The sequence below is a fragment of the Heterocephalus glaber genome, unplaced genomic scaffold (genome assembly GCF_053883595.1).
Source record: "Heterocephalus glaber isolate CG9 unplaced genomic scaffold, H.glaber_assembly_v1.0 deba00001613, whole genome shotgun sequence".
NCBI classification, from domain to species: Eukaryota; Metazoa; Chordata; class Mammalia; order Rodentia; family Bathyergidae; genus Heterocephalus; species Heterocephalus glaber.
Window position 1 is genome coordinate 38,230,381 of NW_028258384.1, and position 18,996 is coordinate 38,249,376.

At 38.8% G+C, this 18,996-nt stretch overlaps 1 protein-coding gene across 10 annotated transcripts in view; it reads left to right on the plus strand.

Annotated features, from left to right (window-relative positions):
- The window catches only part of Pak3 (p21 (RAC1) activated kinase 3), a 308,173-nt gene that overhangs the window by 193,339 nt on the left and 95,838 nt on the right, over positions 1 to 18,996 (plus strand). The window contains exon 1 of one of the 10 annotated variants that reach the window (XM_087196765.1): positions 18,221 to 18,365. The exons of 8 other annotated variants lie outside the window; for them this stretch is intronic. The gene's annotated coding sequence lies outside the window, so the exon portion shown is untranslated. Of the gene's footprint in view, positions 1 to 18,220; positions 18,366 to 18,996 lie in introns of those variants that run through there. One more of the 10 variants, XM_021241581.2, reaches the window with a different exon arrangement.

The window sequence follows — 18,996 nt, forward strand, 5'->3', positions numbered from 1 at the left end:
GGCAGCTATGAGAAGATCAGGGACCTCAGAGTGCTATTGCCTAGGAAACAGACTTTCTCCCAGGCAAGTGAAAGAAGTTGATGGGAAGGGGAATGCAAATGGAGGTGGAGATCTGGAGTTGAAAGATGAATAGAACTGAATAGCAATTCTAGGTTGTCAAGAAGCTTACATATTCTCAGAGCCAACCAAAATTGTCCATAATCTCTCTTTCCTATTGCACACTATTGTTGCCTCCTGCAATATGCAAATTTATCCATAGTTATGCAAATTATATAAATATTTCACATCTCTTATTTGATTTAGCCCTTCCAAAACTTGCCCAGAGTAACTAGGGCAGGTTTTTTTTTTCCAGTTGATACTAAGTAGTTCCAGAGTAGTGAAGTGACAAAGAGCAGTTCTCAACTTGTACCTTCCCTCTCCTAACTCCCAGTTCAGTGCTCTTTCTAGAAACCCACACGACAATGATTTTTACACTTCTTGCCTCTGATTTTCTAGACTTCTTGAGAGAGTTTCTGAAATCACATACACTGTGTGTGTGTGCGTGCGTGCGTGTGTGTGTGTGTGTATGTGTGTGAGAGAGAGAGCGAGATCTAGGCAGTTGAACAGGGGAGTCATAGCAGGTGGAGAAAGAGGTTCCCCCTCCCCCATGCTTCTCTTAGCAAGTTTACCCCAAGAAAGAGCCGCTGAATCCTTGCATCTTGTGGCAGCTGCCCAGCACTGAGTCCATCAGGGCTGAAGTCAGCTTGACCCTTTCCCAGTGGGCAATACTCACCTGTGCTGAGGTCCCCCAGTGGTAGCCTTGTGAGGTAAGTAATGACTTCAGGGCAGGGAGTTGGGGTTCTTGAAATCCAAGTAAATGCTACTTTCCACTGAACTCCCAATATCAAAGATCCTACCTAGGCCTCAGGGCATGACCCCTTCTTTCTGGGGAGTTGGGTCTCTTACAGCTGCCCTGCGTCTTTTGATTCCCCTATGTCTAATATGAGAATGACAGCTTTGACCTACATTTCGGGGTGAAGAGGAGAAACAACAATCATTACCAAGTCCTTTGCAAATGTCAAGCATCATCTAACAGCTCCAGTGTAACTCAGAAAATGCTTCCCATCAAGCTGTCATTTCCTTTCCTCCTCCTTTCCTGATGTCTGCGTGCCATTTTAGCCACATGACACAAATCGACCAATCAATTCCTGTGATTTCTATTGCCCCGTAACCTTAATTTTAACCTTATTCAAAGTGTACTCCCACCCAATCCACCCACCCCTGCTTTTGGGCCTGGCAGGCTTCATTTAAACCATCCCAAACCTTCCCTCTGCCTTCCCACCCAACCAGGTGGTATGGATGCATGTCCTCCCCCAGCCTTCCAACAACATCTGTGTCTGTAGCATGCAGTACAGCCATTTGCTTCCCTCCTGCCTCAAATAATTCTTGCATGGTTTCTGCAATACCTATTTGGGCAGACAAACTAGACTATAAGTTCTTCAAGGGTAGGGACTACATATTACAGGTCTCTAGTGTTCCTTCCAAGTGTCTGACAATTCACCAGCAGTTTGCAAATTGACCTTCTCTCTTCCTCTGTACTTTCATTTTTCTCACCTTGACCCTCTAGTCATCTACCTGGCTCTCTGTCTTCCTCTCAGGCAGTTATTGTAGCTTCCTCTGTTGGCTTCTCCATCCGGCCTCTCCTCTCTCCTGCAGTCTGGCTGTTTGTAAGTTGCTAGCCCTCTGTCTCCATTTGGTCCTCTATCTCTTTGTCAGCTACTTAGACATCTCTCCTGTTGTCTAAGTAAAAAACAACCAACCAAAGTTTAAAAAAAAACACCCAGCAAGAAAAACAAACAAGGAATATGCAATCCAATTCCCTTTCACAGTAAGTGCAGTATACCCTGGCCCTGGGCCTACAGCACAAGGGAAACCTAGAGCTTAGCGGCAGCTGTTTCTGTGATGCCTTCTCATGAAAGGGAAACTCCAGAGTTTCAGTCTTGGAGTTGAAGGTATGAAATTACAGCCTTGCCGATACTGATGCATTCAACTTTCTAGAGATGTTCTGGTAGGAGATCCTCTATAGACCCTGACTGACAAAAGGTAACTAGAACTGACTAAAATAAGAAGCAAGCCCTGGGATCTCTCCTGGGTGTTCTATGACAGCTGTGATGATAACTTTTACTTATTGAGTGTCTACTGTTGCCAGCTTTGTGCTAGACACTTTAGTTGCATGATATTATTTGCTCCTACAGTAACCCTCCAAGGTAGGTATTTTCTCTGATGGCGTTTTTGCTTCTGATTGTACAAATTATATCAGCACAAGTTAGGTATTATTATCATTGTTGAGATAGAGATTGAGAAGGGCTAAATAACTTGAGTGAACTGGAGATACCCTGTGGCTTTGGAAGCAAAGACACTTCCTGGACTTTCTCAGCCTCCCAAGTTATTTTGGTACCATTTAGTGCTTGCACATGTGCACAAACACACACACCTACACACATACTCTCATAAGCACACTCATACTCTTGCAGAGTCACATTTAACCCACACTCACCCTTATGTACAGTCAAATTTACATACTATACTATATATTTTCACACTCCCACACTCTCACACTTACCATACATTCCCCACCCTTATTCTCTTGTCCACTCATACATTTAAATTCTTTCTTACATTTCTCTCTCACTCATAGTCACACACATTCATGCTTACATTCATACAGATGACAAAATCAGCCTTCGACACTAGAATGTCTACACAATCACAGACAACACGACATATGCTTAACTTTCCCCTTGCCCACACTTCAAATTGTTTCTCATACAACCATAAACATTCTCAATTTCATATACTTCAACATGCTTCTGCTGATGTTATCACTATTTTCTTTTCACAGTCACACACACAACTCATCCCAGTAACACACACATGTGCACATGTGCTCACATATTCATGTTTATAACATGTGCCCACACCATAAATACCATCTCACTTGTGCTCTTACACTCAAAACTACATACTCTTTCACCATACAGACAGTATTGAAACCATTTCCCTTCTCTTGTCACATTCATACAAAATCACTCTTGTATATGAAAACACATTTTTACATACCACACTGAGATATAATTGTACTCTACACCAAACTCTCAGTAACACACCCTGATAAAGCCACACACAAAGCCATCTTTACTGACAACTATCACTCTTCCCACTCACACTCATATGCAATCACAATATTCAGATGTATTTACTCTGAAACACACCAACACATATATATACCGATTCAAATTAATTATTCATACGAAATTACATTAACACAACCACATTTGCTGCACAGCTACGTTCATGTACTTACACTCTCACGTTTTCAGATATTCACTCTCACATTGACTACCACAAACTCAAAACTACATTCTTGCTCATTCCCCGTAAACACACAACCACACTCCCTCACACTCATTCATTCACATCTGCACCCTCTTACATGCCAACTTCCACTCATATAATCTCACATTTTTACACTAGCCCAGTCACACTACACACCCACATTCTTTTGTTTGTTTTGTTTTGTTTGAGATGATGTCTCTCTATATCATTCAGGCTGGTCTTGAACTCACTAGGTAATCCAGGCTGGCCTCAAACTTGTGGCCATCCTCCAACCTCAGCCTCCCAAGTGCTGGGATTACAGGTGTGCACCACCACGGCTGATGTGCCACCACCACCCACATTTTTATACCTTCTCATTTTCTTATTCTCATACAGACCAACCCTCATCCACATTGCTACACACAGTGCACATGGAGTGACATGTATAGTCATTGACTTGCCCTTACACTCTCACACATCACATTGATACACATAGTTCACATTATAGCAGTCAATTCACATAGATAACTACATATACTAACACATAGGCCATTACTTATCTACACATGGCAGGCAAGTACTGGCATTCAACACTCACACATTTACCCCACCATGTTCTCACTCACACTGATACAGTTACTTACATTGACCCACATGCCCATGCAGTCACACACTCTCTTGCAAATTGCCGTGCACTCTTACTCAGACTGTCACATGGACACATTGACACCAACAGATAGTCACATAGACATTAACAAACATGGTTTCACTAAGATAATAACATTCACTCACATCCATTCAGACAGTTTCTCACATATCTATAGTGACCCACACTCTCATGCACATACTCCTGCATACTCTGTTTTTGTTTTTGTTTTTCCCAGTATGGGGGATCAAACTCAGGACCTTGGACTTGCAAGGCAGGCCCAGCACCACTGAGCTAAATCCTGGGCCCTCTTGCATACTTTCTGAAACTGTTACACATGCTCCCACACTGATATTGCTACAGTTACATACTTTCTTAATGATGTATCCAATTGCGGGTAATAGTTTATAATCATGGTTGTTACTCTTTTTTCCCCTATTTGCTACTAATGCTCTTTTTATGCATCTTAAAAGATTTTCTGATAACCATTGGCCAAAGGAAGAGTGTTTGTCTTGTTTGAGTGCCAGTGGGAAATAGATCCATACAGAGCTAAAAGGAGCAGAATTTATGTCTAGGATTAAAAAGACAAAGGTCAAACTTTTCTATCCCCATGGTTTCTTTTTACAGAGATCATTTCTAATGGATCCTTAACTAATCCTGTCCAACAGAAGTGGGTTTCAGGTGGTGTGTTTATTTTCTGAAAATTTGTGACTTAATTTGCCACCTCATTTCTCTCCTATGGAGTGGGGAAAGTGAAGATATGTATGTTTCTTTAGGCACTCGTAATGGTTCCCTGTGCAAAAGAGCTTGCCTCCAGTTTTATGTTTATGATTTGGAATTACCTGATGATTACACACATGAAAAAGGTAGGCCTTCTTCTCCGAGGCACCTCTAATCTAGCCAGGCCTACTGTTATGCCTGTAACATGACATTGAAGAAAGGGAAAGAAAAAGTTAATGAGCTAGCTAGATGTTGACATAAATATCAACTGTGAGTTTACATACACATACCACATACATAGACCCTACTAAAATCTTAACAGTTGTTACTAACAAGTTACTAGAGGAAGTTTTTCTGTAAGTGTGGGTAAAGACAAGCTTAAGGGAGTAACTTGCTCTCCAGACAGACTGTATACTTGCAAGAGGGTAAAAATAAGCACAAAAACAGGAGTGAACCAGTTGATCAGGAGCCTGGTGCTAGAGCTGTGTACCACTAGAGATGTAGAAACATGAGAGCACCTTGTAGGAACCTCTCTAGTACATAGCTTTCCTTGCTAGAGTCTTCCTGGAACAAAGGGGAGGGCAAAATATGCCCAAGGTACCATGTGATATGGGTCTGGGATGCCACAGAGAAGAGCTTATGCTTTAGAACATCACCCAACCCTCTGACTCCCATCATTAGACTGAGAACTTCTTTGATAGCAGAAACTGCACCATATTATTTATTTTGGATTCCTGCCTAGCAAAGGCTAGGCCCAGAGCAGCTCAGTTAAAAAACCAAAAGGAGTAGGTGGGCAGTAATGTGCTGTGAGCATAGATCAAACGACTCTCTTCCTCAATCTTAGAATTACAGTGGCGTTACCAGCTCAGATTAAGGATTTTCTATGGGCCTCACATAGCACTGGACCTAGAGGGAGATTCAAATGGGTGAAAGACAAATACTTGGTCCTTAAGATATTTCATTTATGCAGGAAAAATGAAGTCGCTGTGAAGCAGGAGTACACAGCTTGAAGCTTGGGATCAGAAGGATCTGTATCATGTGATCCAGTAGTCTTCAGGATCCAAAGGGTTTAAAGGCCCACAAGTGGTTGGAACAGCAGTCAGGATTTAGGGAATCTACTTGCCTGACAAAGTAAACATCCTCACAGACATCTTGCTCAGGACACAGGTGCGCCATCTTTCCAGAACATTGTGTAACAGACTCTTTTTTTCACCGGGCCTAAGGTAGGAAAAGAATTTAATTAGGCTTGAGCTACTGCCTCCTCCTGGAGACAGCTTTAGAGAAACAGCTTGGCAGTTTTACATTTGATAGTCTCTTGCCAATACCCCGAGACTCATTTTGAAGGCAGTTTACATAATTTACAGGACTGGCTGAAATTAAGAGGGGGAAAAGTACACCTACCTGGGTTCACTTGAATTCAGTGAGAAGCACTAAATAATAAGACCTCCCTCCTTGCATTTATGTGATATTTTATACTTTTAAAAATATTAATAACCTAGTTTCCCATTATGACAAAGGCACTAGGAACACCAATGTTGGATTCAGCCAGAACAGCATTTCTGTTGCAGTTTGGCCACTTCCTAGTTGCATAATTTGTTTCAGTAATTATGTATCTCTCTCACGAGTCAGTATACTCATCTGGAAAATGTGAGTGATGTAATACCATCTACTTCATGGAGTTATTATGAGGATGAAATGACATAACTTAGGTGAGCCTTTCAAAGGTTCCTTCAAAGGGACAGGACCCTAAGATAATAGGAAGCATGGCTTTTTGTAGCCAAAGACCTGATTTTCATAAAACTTACCTGTGTAGGGGCCCGGGATTTAGCTCAGTGGTTACGCCACCTGTCTCGCAAGGGCAAGGACCCGAGTTCGATCCCTGGGTACCGAAAAACAAAACAAAACAAAACCTTACCCGTGTTTTCTCTAAATCTTTATTTCTACTTAACCACAAGCTCATTTCCGCCTAAGAAAATGAGTGAAAAATAGGATTCATCCATGGAGTTTCCTGAATTCCTCTATCACTTTAGGATATGTTTATCACACCACCATACCAAGGTTTCTTATTCTTCTAGTCACCCAACTTCTGCCTTGAAATCCATGAGGCCCTCAGTGAAACCACCTTTATTTACTGCAGCAAAATTTGGAAGAGAGGATGATGGAAGGAAATTCTAATGCTGATGGAGGCTCTGATCACAGGCAATATGGTGCCTCAATCTTAATATTGGATGTTTGTTTTCTGGGTAAGGGGTCGTGGAGGAATAGTTCATATGCTTCAAAGCCTTGAGAACATTTATGTTTAAACAAAGGCTGTGAATGGCTAAGAATACATCATATATTAAACTTTGTTTGACTGAGAGAATATAAATAAGAGCATGGGCTTTGAAGTCACACAGACATGGGATTGTATAGCCATACTCTTCCATTTACTAGGTCTATGGGCTTAGGCAAGTGACTTTTAATGCTGCTTCACATCAATTTCTTTGTCTTTAAATGGAAATAATACCTCATCTGGTTATGCAAGTTATGCGAACTTATACATGAGTAACTTTTAGCAGACTTCCTGGGATCTGATAAAATCTCAATGAATAATGGCGATTTTACTATGGCTTCTAAAATCTCTAGCAGTAATTGTAAACATGCTCCACTGGTAGAATGTCTTAATTATAAACATCTCTATTGATAGAATATCTTAAATTATTTCAGAACAACTCCCACATGTGGATGGATCTTAGTATCCTCACAACCTTCTGGTAAGGTGGTCTCTTTTGCCAGATAAAGCAGTAGATTAAGAGGGACCAGAGAGTATACTCATGGTCATACAGCTCATTAGCAGCAGTGCTAGGCTGAATAGGCACCAGTTCAGACTGATTATTTGCATCTTCTCTTGGCAACACCTACTGGGGCTATAGTTAGCAAATAAGAGCTATTTGAACTGAGCATACCTATTTCTATGAAAAAATGTAAATGCTAGCAACTCTTTTTTATTTTTTGGTACCGGGGATCGAACTCAGGACCTTGCACTTTCGAGAAAGGTGCCGGAACCACTGAGCTAAATCCCCGGCCCCATAGCAACTCTTTATCTACTAGCTGAAACCTACTGTTTTTCTGTATCCTGAGCAATTCCCAGTACACTGTAAAATCATAACAAATGTGATATCGTAACAGTACTCTTCTGAACCGGGCCAAGTAATGGCCATAGTGGTGAAGTTCGCCACCAAGAGGAAAATCTTTCTTAAGATCTACTAAGTGGTTCACTTCATGTGGCTTTACTTATAACAAATATCTAGAGTATGAGATTTCTTAAGATACCCTGAAACACATTAACAGGCATCTTGTGCCACTTGATCATTTTTCTCCTGACATGAAAATTATAAGACATCAAGCTGGGTAAACTTTGGAGAGAGGATGGGAGAACAAAAAGATAGAAATACTTTTGACCTTTCTGAAATATTTGTCTCAGCAATACATTCATCTCAAAAAACTGTTCTCTTGGTTTCCATAGCATCATGTAGTCCACTGCTTTGATCATCTCTCTCAGTAATCACTGGCTCCTCTTCCTTTTCCAGCCCCTAAATGTTGGTGTTTCCCAAATGTCATCTCTTTTCTCTTATTGTATAGTCTTTCTGGGCAATTGCATGCATTCCCATGCTCATGCTCTCCAGATTGAAATCTTCAGCCCATATGTTCAGCTCTGTTTTGAATAATTCCATAATGCCAAATGAACGTGTTAGAGCTACTGCTGCAATTGCATGTACTGTCTTAATCTTGTCATCTGTACAGAGAATAGATGTAACTAGAGATAAGTTTTTCTACCACAGGTGAATTGATGACTCTTTCAGCTTTTTATTACTTCCTGTGTGCATTATATCTCTCAAGGACAACAAGCTTAAATATTTGCCTTGCCTCCCACTAAATATTTCTGATTTAATTTTTACTGAGATTTTCAATGTATCACTGTTTTTATCCTCTTTTTCTTGTATGTTGAATTATATAAAAGTCATGTTTGATATCTGTTTGCAGGATTTAGTCTTTTTAGAATGTTGGTAGAGTCCATCTAAAAATATTTAGATGAATTTTCCACAAAACTCATTCTAAGGGATGTTCTGTTGGCCAAAAAGCATTAGAACAATTTGTTCTTATTCTATTGAGAATATAATTATTGCTCATCATCCAATGGCTACTTATACAAGGGAACTGTATCATAATCTTGCTTGTTATATATACACTAAATTCATTATTTGTTTTCTATCACCACTGTAAGCTAGTTGGCTATTCATTTCACAAATATGGCAAAACAAGCACAGTTCTTTTTGGAATTCCAAACACAAACTAAAGGCTACAAAAGCTATTAGATTTCCCACACCTGTGGACCCCTTGGGATAGAAAGATATTTCTACTGAGGTTTCCATTTGGGGTCCCAAAGCCAGTTAATTCCACCAGGACTATCATCCCTCTTATCTTTGGCCAATGTCCGAAATAGAGGCCCTTCTCAAAGTTTCTGTTCTCCTGTCTTCCTTTTCAGTATTGTTTGTGTTTCTTCTTTCCTGGTTCATTTTTTCAGTGTTCCTTTTCAAAATTATTTCCATGTTACCACTTGGGGAAAGATTATGTCTTCACTTGTAGATATTTATTACATTGTCACTTGAGTGATATAGTAGTTATAAAATTCAAAGTTAATTATGCTATCCCACTAATTGAGACCTCTATGGACAGAGTCCAAATCCCATAAAAAGACATACAAGGGCCTTCTTAGTTTATCTCTACTGATTTTATCCCTGCCTTAGTCTTTCATCTCTGAGCCTGTACACACATTGTTCCCTGTGCCTGGAGCATGCCTTCCCCATGATTTAGTTACTTGTTCTTCCTAACCCAACTGAAATGCACTTCCTCTGTGAAGCTGCCTCCTCACATTGTTCAAAGAGTCTCTCTCTCTCTCCCTCCCTCCCTCTTTCTTCCTCTCCCTCTCTCTCCCTCTCTCTCCTTTCTTATCTTCCTCCCTCCTTTGATACAAATCTGTTTTCATCTTTGCACTGACTGTCATGGCTGACACTAATTACATTTTAAATTTCTTCAAGGATTAAGGTTGTTCCTTGTTAATCTCTAACTTTATAGTGAACTCCTGTACATCCTTCAGTACTCTGCTCAAGTGCTAGATCCTCTGACACCTCCTTCCAAAATATCCTCTGACAACTTGGGCACTTAATAGGCACTGTGTAAATGCTGAGTGGATTGGTAGATGCGTGTAGGTTTAGTAATTTTCTGAACATAACAGAATAACTTATAAGTAGACCTAGAATTAGAATTAGTTCTTCTACCTTTGTTGGAGATAATTCTTTTGGGTTTATAAATGATCTGCTAAGTAAAAATCAACTTCACAGATTAAGACTGCAGAACAAGTTGCAACTTATTTTTAAATATAACAAGAAAATGTTTATTTTTCCAAGCATTACTTTCCTAATACTTTCCCACAATGTTCTGCCCACATATATATATATATATATATATATATATATATATATATATATATATATATATATGGTTCTAGAAAATGCTTTGTGTAGGACTCTGTTGATCCCTTCTTTTGTAGTTCACCAGAAGCCAGTGTGCTGGCTCTTTGTCTTGCATGTGTTGCTTTCTTACACAGGTTTGAGTTCTGCTTTCTTCCTTATATAGCATCAACAACACTTAGTTCAGTAGGGACAGTTGCCCTAGGCTAAGAAACCTTACCTAGTATGCTTGAAGTAGTCACTGGTTGGGATATACTATTAAATGATAGTACCTTATGACAAACTAGTGCTTTCTACTTTTCAAATCCCAGTGAACTCTTACACATTCTTCATACCCTCTTCAAGTATTATATCCCCTGACCCCTCTGAAAATATTAGATAACCTGACTGTTCTCCAAAGTATCTCATGCCTACCTCAGTTGCATTACATTGTATTCCTATTGTAGCTATGCATGTCTGCCTTCTTCATCACTCTGTGAGCTCTTTAAAGGTAAGAACTCATCTTTATTCATCACTTTTTATACCCCCTACATGTGATGCCATACCTGGAACATATAATGGTGGCATGGGTAAGACCAGGCTGTTAAGCTCTTTTGGAACAATACCCAACACAGTCATTATGTGTGATAGTATGATTATTGGCACTGTCTTCTCAAGTAATTGGATAGAAGTCAGTTAAAAAGAATTTTACTCTCTTCCGAAGTGCTATAGCTCCTCTTTTTAAAAATATTCTTCAATTTGCAATGTACATACCCTTACTCATTTGGTAGTAGTTCTACTTTTGTCTCTCTATTTCAGATATATTTTGTATATAATGTACAGTTATGGATGAAATCTACTGCTCAAGCCTATAACCTAACTCACTACTTGGCACTTATTTATTTCCTTATGCCTATCACCTAAGTAAATGAGTGCATATACAGATGGGTTGTTTAAGGGGTCTTAACTATAGATCACACTTTCTGGGTTCTGAGAGAGGGTGTTGTATCTCTCTTTGGTCTCAGTTTCTTTGAAAGTCAACCTGAAACCAAAAAGGATAAAGCATTGCTATATTTTCCTGTAAAAGACAATGTCAGACCAAAATAAGATCTTCTCTCCATGCAGCTGTGTAACTTAAAAGTCCTTATTAAGCAGCTGTAAAGAAGAGAATGCATCCTACCTAGTGATCAGCTAAAGGACATAAAACAAGCTAGTGGTTGGCTGATGTGATGAGGAGTGCTATGTCATAAGGTACTTATCAAGCTCAATCTCAAGGGAGAAGGAACACTCTGAAATGAACATAATTTCATATATTTATTATGAACACCCAAGTTCCCTCCCTTTTCTCTTCCCAATATTTTCATCACAATGTGTTTATTCTAAGCCACAGTCTGAACTCTACAGGACTAATATGGGAATTACTGATTGATTTCCCCCTCAGGCCTGAGGACTCCAGTTCTTGCATGAAACCTTGTTTTTTGCTTTATCTGCTGTCATTCTCCTAGAGTACCACATGTTCTTTCCTTTGAGGTGAAGGCTGGACCCTGTTTTTTCAGCTTCAGAGCTTCCCAGGGCCACAGAAAGGCTTGGGTTCATAGGATTCTTCTTTTTGTATATGTGTGAGCACTGGGGAGGCAAAAGTAATCATGCTAGGTTAGAGAACTGCTCTAGCATGAAGCAATCATGAGCCATTTATTGTATAAGTGGATAGTGGTAGCTGCAGCCAGCAAATATAGTGATAGAATGCAATGGGCAAGCTACTTGGTGGATCCACAACTTGCCAGTGAAGAGTTTATGTCAGAAGGTCATAGGGAGCCCATGAAAAGTCAGCATACACAATTGTGAGGTTACCTTTCAGATCATATTTTTGGTTTCTAGAGAACTGCTTTGAGAGGATAATGGTCTTCCACCCATGGTCAGACTTCTTTACAGCAAAACATTTGTCTTTGGTGGGGGTCACAATGCTTTATCTTTTTTGATTTCTGGTTGACTTTCATCTCAAAAAATCTGAAATCAAACAGAGATATATTGCCCTCTTGGGGCCCCAAAAGTGTGACATTTTATTATGGGTGTGGCTATTTGTGAAGTGGGATAGATGGAAAGTATGTCTTCTTACATTCCATTGTCTCCTCAGTTTTTTTTTTTCCATTAAGTTTATTGGTACATTTTAGGTATACAATACAGTTACATTCATCATTGGGATCTTGTACCTTTCCATGATGTATTTAGTTCTTATTTTTTCCCCATTTCCCTGCCCTCTCTTCACCCCCTCCACCTTTCCCTATTTACAGAGACTTTGTTTCCTTTTTTCCTTTCCTCATATTTTTTCTTTTCTCTTCTTTCCTTTCCCCTACCATTCCCACTTCCCAAACTCCTTTAGACCTTTTCTTCCTATTTCTCATTATCAATTATACCATTTGAACCTTATTTATACTTTCACTTTTTCACACCAGAGAAACTATGTGGTATTTACACATGTGTGTCCTATTTATTTCACTTAAGAGTATGGCCTTAGTGTGCATCCATTTAGCTATAAATGTCTCTAGTTTCTCATTCTTTTGGGGGGGGGGTACCAGGGATCAAACTCTGGTCCTTGCGCTTGCACAGCAGGCGGCGAAACCACTGAGCTAAATCCACGGGCCCTAGTTTCTCATTCTTTATGGCTGAGTATTGCTCCATTTTACAGAAAAACCACATCTTCTTTATCCAGTCTTCAGTTGATTGGCATTTGGGCTGTTTCCCAGTTTAAGCTATTACAAACTGTGCTGCTATAAACATGGGTGTGCGTATATCACTGTGGTATGATTCTTTTAATTCTTTTGGAAAGATACCCAGCAGAGGGATAGCTGGGTCAAATGGAACCTCTAATCCTAGTTTTTTTGAGATATCTCCATATTGATTTCCACAGTGGTTGCACCAGTCTGCACTCCCACCAACAATGGAGTAGGGTTCCTTTCTCCCCACAGCCCTGCTAACATTTGTTATTGGTTGATTTCTTGATAGTAGCCATTCTTTCTGGTGTGAGGTAGAATCTCAGTGTTGTTTTCATCAGCATCTCTCAAATGACCATTGATGTTGAACATTTTTTCATATATTTATTTGCTGCTTTTACTTGTTTGTCTGAGAAATGTCTGTTCATTTCAGATGCCCATTTTTGAATCAGGTTTTTATATTTGGGGGGTCTGATTTTTTTTTTTTTGAGTTCTTTATGTATTCTAGATAGTAGACCTTTGTCTGAGGAACACCTGGTAAAATTTTTGTCCCACATTGTAGGTTGTCTCTTAGCTCTGTTGGTGGGTTCTCTTGCAGTGCAGAAGCTTTTTAGTAAGATGAGATCCCACTTGTTGATTCTTTGTGCTAGCTCTGTGCTACTGAGGATTTGTTCATAAAGTCTTTTCCTATGCCAGTGTCTTCAAGAGTTCTACCTAGCTTATCTTCCAGCAAGTTAAATGTTTCTGTCTTAATATTTAGATCTTTAATCCACTTCGATCTTAGTTTAGTGCTTGGTGAAAGATAGGGATCTAGTTTTAATCTTTGTCATGTTGAAATCCAGTTTTTCCAATACCATTTATTGAAGAGGCTATCTTTCCTTCAGTGAGGATGGTTGGCTCTATTGTCAAAAATGAGGTAGCTGAGTATGTCTGGAGTTGTTTCTGCACCTTCTAATCTATTCCACTGATCCTCAGGTCTGTTTCTTTGCCAGTACCATGCTGTTTTCATCATAGTGGCTTTGTAGTATAGTTTCAAGTTGGGGATTGTGATACCCCCTGTCATATCTCTGTTGCCTAGAATTGCTTTTGCTATTCTAGGTCTTCTCTGGTTCCAAATGAATTTTTGGATTGTTTTCTCTAGTTCTGTGAAATATACTGTTGGGATTTTAATCAGGATTGCATTGTATCTGTATAGCAGCTTTGGAAATATGGTCATTTTCACTATATTGGTTCTTCCTACCCAAAAACAAGGGATATCTTTCCATTTTCTTATATCCTCTTTGATCTCTTTTTTTCAGAATGCTGTAGTTTTCAGTGTAGAGGTCTTTTGTTTCCTATGTTAGATTGATTCCTAGATATTTCATTTTTGGGGATGCTATTGTGAAAGGAATTGTTTCCTTAATTTCTCTCTCAGTCTGTTATTTGTATACAAGAAGGTGATTGATTTTTGAGCATTGACCTTGTATTCAGCTACTCTACTGAATCTATCAATTAAGTCTACAAGTATTTTGGCAGAATGTTTTGGGTCTTCTATGCAGAGTATCATATCGTCAGCAAATAATGACAGTCTAACATCTTCCATTCCTATTTTTATTCCTTTTATTTCTTTCTCTTGTCTAATAATTGAGGCTAATGTTTCCAGAAGTATATTGAACAGGAGTGGTGATAGTGGACATCCTTGTCTTGTTCCTGATTTTAGCCTGAAAGTTTTCAGTTTTTGACCATTTAGCATGATGTTGGCTGTTAGTTTTTCACAGATAGCCTTTATTAGCTTGAGATAAAGACCATCTATTCTAATTTTCTGTAGGGTTTTTATCATGAATGGGTGTTGGATTTTGTCGAATGCCTTTTCTACATCTATTGGGATGATCATGTGGTTTTTGTTCTTGACGCTGTTAATACAGTGTATTACATTTATTGATTTATGTATGCTGAAGCATCCTTGCATCCCTGGGATAAATCCAACTTGGTCATGGTGTATGATCTTCTTGATGACCCTCTGTATTCTGTTTGCCAGTATCTTATTGAAGATTTTTGCAGCTATGTTCATTAGGGACATTGACCTGTAGTTCTGCTTTGGTTGGGTCTTTACCTGGTTTTGGAGTCAAACTAGTAGTTGCTTCCAGGAATCAATTTGGAAGTATTGCTTCCCTTTCAATTGCATTGAAGAGTTTAAAGAGTAGTGGCAATAGATCTTCTCTAAATGTCTTGTAGAATTCAGCAGTGAAGCCATCAGGACCTGGACTTTTCTTTGTTGGTAAAGTTTTAATTACATTTTCAATTTCACTGATTGTAATTGGGGTGTTGAGAATTTTTATATCTTCTTTGCTCAACTTTGGTAATTCATATGTGTCTAGGAATCTGTCCATTTCTTCTGTGTTTTCCATTTTATTAGAGTACAGGTTTTCGAAGTAGGTATTGATGATCCTCTGGATTTCTGCTGAATCTGTTGTGACTTCACCTTTTTCGTTCCAAATTGCATGAATTTGAGCCTTTTCTTTCCTTTTTTTGATAAGGTTGGCTAAATGTTTATCGATTTTATTTATTCTTTCAAAAAACTTAACTCTTCAATTTGTTGATTTTTTTGTATCGTTCTCTTAGTCTCCATTGCATTGATTTCTGCTCTGATCTTTATTATTTCCTCCCTTGTATGAGCTTTGGGTTTGTCTTGCTCTTCTTTTCCTAGGAGCTTAAGATTCAACATTAGGTTGTTTATTTGAGCTCACTCTATTTTCCTAATAAGGGCATTTACTGCTATGAATTTCCCACATAGAACAGCTTTCATTGTGTTCCATAGATTCCTGTATGTTGTATTGGCATTATCATTTAATTGTAGAAACTGTCTAATTTCTTCTTTAATTTCCTCTGTGACCCATTGGTTGTTCAGGATGGTGTTATTCAATTTCCATGTGTTTGTGCAGTTCTTGCAGTTTCTTTTGCTATTGATCTCCAGTTTAATTGCCCTATGATCTGATAATGTACAGGGCATAACTTCAGTTCCTTTGCATTTACTTAAACATGTTCTATGAGCCAGCATGCGGTCTATTTTGGAGAATGGCCCGTGTGCGGCTGAAAAGAATGTATATTCTGATTTTTTGGGTTGGAACATTTTGTAGACACCTGTTAAGTCCATTTCTTCAAAAGCTCTGTTCAGTTCTATTATTTCATTGTTAGGTGGGAGAGAGAGAGTAAGAAAGAAAGAGAAAGAAAAGAAAAAAAAGAAAAGAGAAAATAAGGGAAAAGTTTGAAAAGAGAAAGGAATAGATAAAAATTAGAAAAAATATTGAAAATAAGAGAAAAAATTACTTTGAAGATTAAAAAATAAAAATAAAGGGCCTCCTTCAGTGTATGTCTCTGCTGTCACTATAGACAGTGTGGGCAGGAATGTGCAGATCTAAGTCAGTTAGTCTCAGCAAGCCAGCAGCTGTCCCCTGAGGTTCAGGCTGATTTCTGCCTTCAAGGCCCAAGTTGAGATCTCTGACCTCCTGCTGGGTTTAACTCTGCAAGGTTCTACTAGGTTCTACTGCAGGTTCCAGCTGCCCTTCCCCTAAAGATAGTCCAGGTTCCGATGGGAGGTGGTGTTGCCTCCAACTTACCAACTATGGTGGTCTGGTGTGCCTTTATTGCAGAGATTTTCACTTTTCCAGTGGGCTTCAATTATCATGTGTCCCGTCAGTTTTTGATTGAAACCAATTTTTGTTACAGATGGTATTCCCCCATTTTTACCCAGTGCTCCAAATTAGATACTGAAGCACATGCTTAGCTCCTTTAAAATGTGTCCATGTTAACTTTAGTTAAGGGAAAACAAAAACCACATGAAGATGATTTGTTTCATTTTATGCCAGCTCAAATTTCTTGACTTCTTGTTCTGGTGAGAAGTACTCTTTTGGTGAAATGTGAGCTTTTGCTAAATTGATCTGTTCCTGGTTTAGAAATATCAGATCTAAATTGCCCCTCTGCAGCTCTTCTCTTCAGACATCCCATGAACACCTTCCTTGTAGAAAGTCGATTTAGTTACAGAGAAACTGAGAGTAGAACAAGACCTACAGTGATGGGCCATGGTTCATAGGTTGAAAAGTGGCATTCAAACATCTCTATAGTATGCACAAAGCCCTGAAAATGCAGGAACTGAATTGCTGGGCTTAAATTTGAGGAAATTTGTGGATATTTCACTGGGATCAGATATAATTATCATGCATGTATAGGAACTAGTACCCTCAACTAGAACTCCAGAGACTCAGGACATTGGTTTGCCATACCCTGCTCACTTGGGGTGTTTATATGCCTCTACTTTGTTCTATCTGAATGTTTACAAGAATGTTACATTCTCTAAGAGCTGGGAAATGTGTTATTACTAGACTTGGCTTCCCTTTTCTTTTACCCACTTATTTCTTTTAGATATCTTTTATGGTACTTTTTTCTGTGTTTTAATGCCTAAAAGTATCTCTACCTCTACTCTTTATACATCATATTTTCTCTTAGAAGCATCAGCATTGGAAAGGAAAAGCTGAAACCTGCTAAATGCATCAGTTTGTGCAAATATAAATACACATCAGATAATCATTAGCATTTTCTTAGTATTGGCTTATGCAGCATACACAATGAACAGTAAAACACAGTATTGCATATATTTAGAGGTTTAAGAAAACATTTGAAAAACAGCTACTCGTCCTTCATAATGTACACAGTATATGAGGTGTAGCTGCTGGGATATATCTATAGATTTCCTTTTTTTCAACCTGACATTGAAATTTCCAACTATGATATGCTGTCTTATTGAACTCAATGTCAGATTCCTATTGAAAACAATGGAAGTCACTCAGAAAAATATTAGCAGAGAATAGGACTACTAAGAAATGGAGGGATGGAGAGGGGAAGGGGAAGTAAAAAGAATTAAGATGTGTTATGTACATGTACCAATTCTCTAAGATGAATATAATTATTATGTACTGTAAACATGTACCAATAAAAATAAATTGAAAAGCTAACAAGACTGTACAATCGACCACATTTGCTTGTATGAATGAGCAAGAATATAAATGTATTCTGTGTGAGTGTGCTTCTGTGTATGTCAGCAGTATGCTATCTCTTGCATAATCTAAGATTGAAACTAGACAGCTGTAAAAGGAGCTACTGACTCCCTTGCTTGTCCAGCTGCTTTTGCAAATCTCCTGCCTAACAAGTAGCTCAGCTCCTCCTGATCAAATGATCTTAGAAATGGCTACCCGCCATTACACACTGTAATGATATCACCCTGGTGAAGCTCTCTGAAACAACACACCCCTGGCTCTGATAGCAGAGTTCTTTTGGTGAGTGCCTCAGAAGAGGCAAGCTCCAAAACAAGGCCATCTAAGAACTAGTACAACTGTCCAGCAAAACCTGTTGGAGCTGTATCAGTAAACCACCTACCCTTGGATCTTTGGATGGGAAAAGTGATTGAAAACAGTAAGTACCAACCTGAAGTAGGGTGAAATGAAAAAGCTAGACCTGTTATATCATATTTTAAGAGGACAAAAGTATATATATGAAGATTATATTCATTTGTGTGTTTATTTGGGTATAATTGAATTGGTATAGTGTGTAGTTAAAAGGGAACTTACAAGAGTTTAGGCATGTAAGGCATTCTAGTCTCAATTGTTTAAGTTATGTTGTGACCCTCGGCAAGCCACTTAACTTCTATACTTTGTAAATTCTTCATGTGGAAAATGGAGATGGCACTCCCTTCTTCACAGTATTATCAGGCTCAAATATGAATAAGGCATGGAAGTGCGTTAGACATTACAAAGTCATATATTTAAAAATGAGCTGTTAATAAAGAGATATTAGCTGGCTTCTAAATGATGCCTAACAGTTTTTGCAGTTAGATTGGTGCTGAAATTTCCAAACATACTTTCTTGTCTCTGACCTGCCATAAGTAGCCTTTTAAATTTATGTAACATTAGGCAAAGCTTATGCATAGTTGCAACAATTAGGTAGAATGCATAGTTTAATTTAATCTCCTCACATGTAATGCCAATTATGAACAAGATACTGTACTTGCTAACATGAAGGCATATAATTATGACAAAGGGGCTCT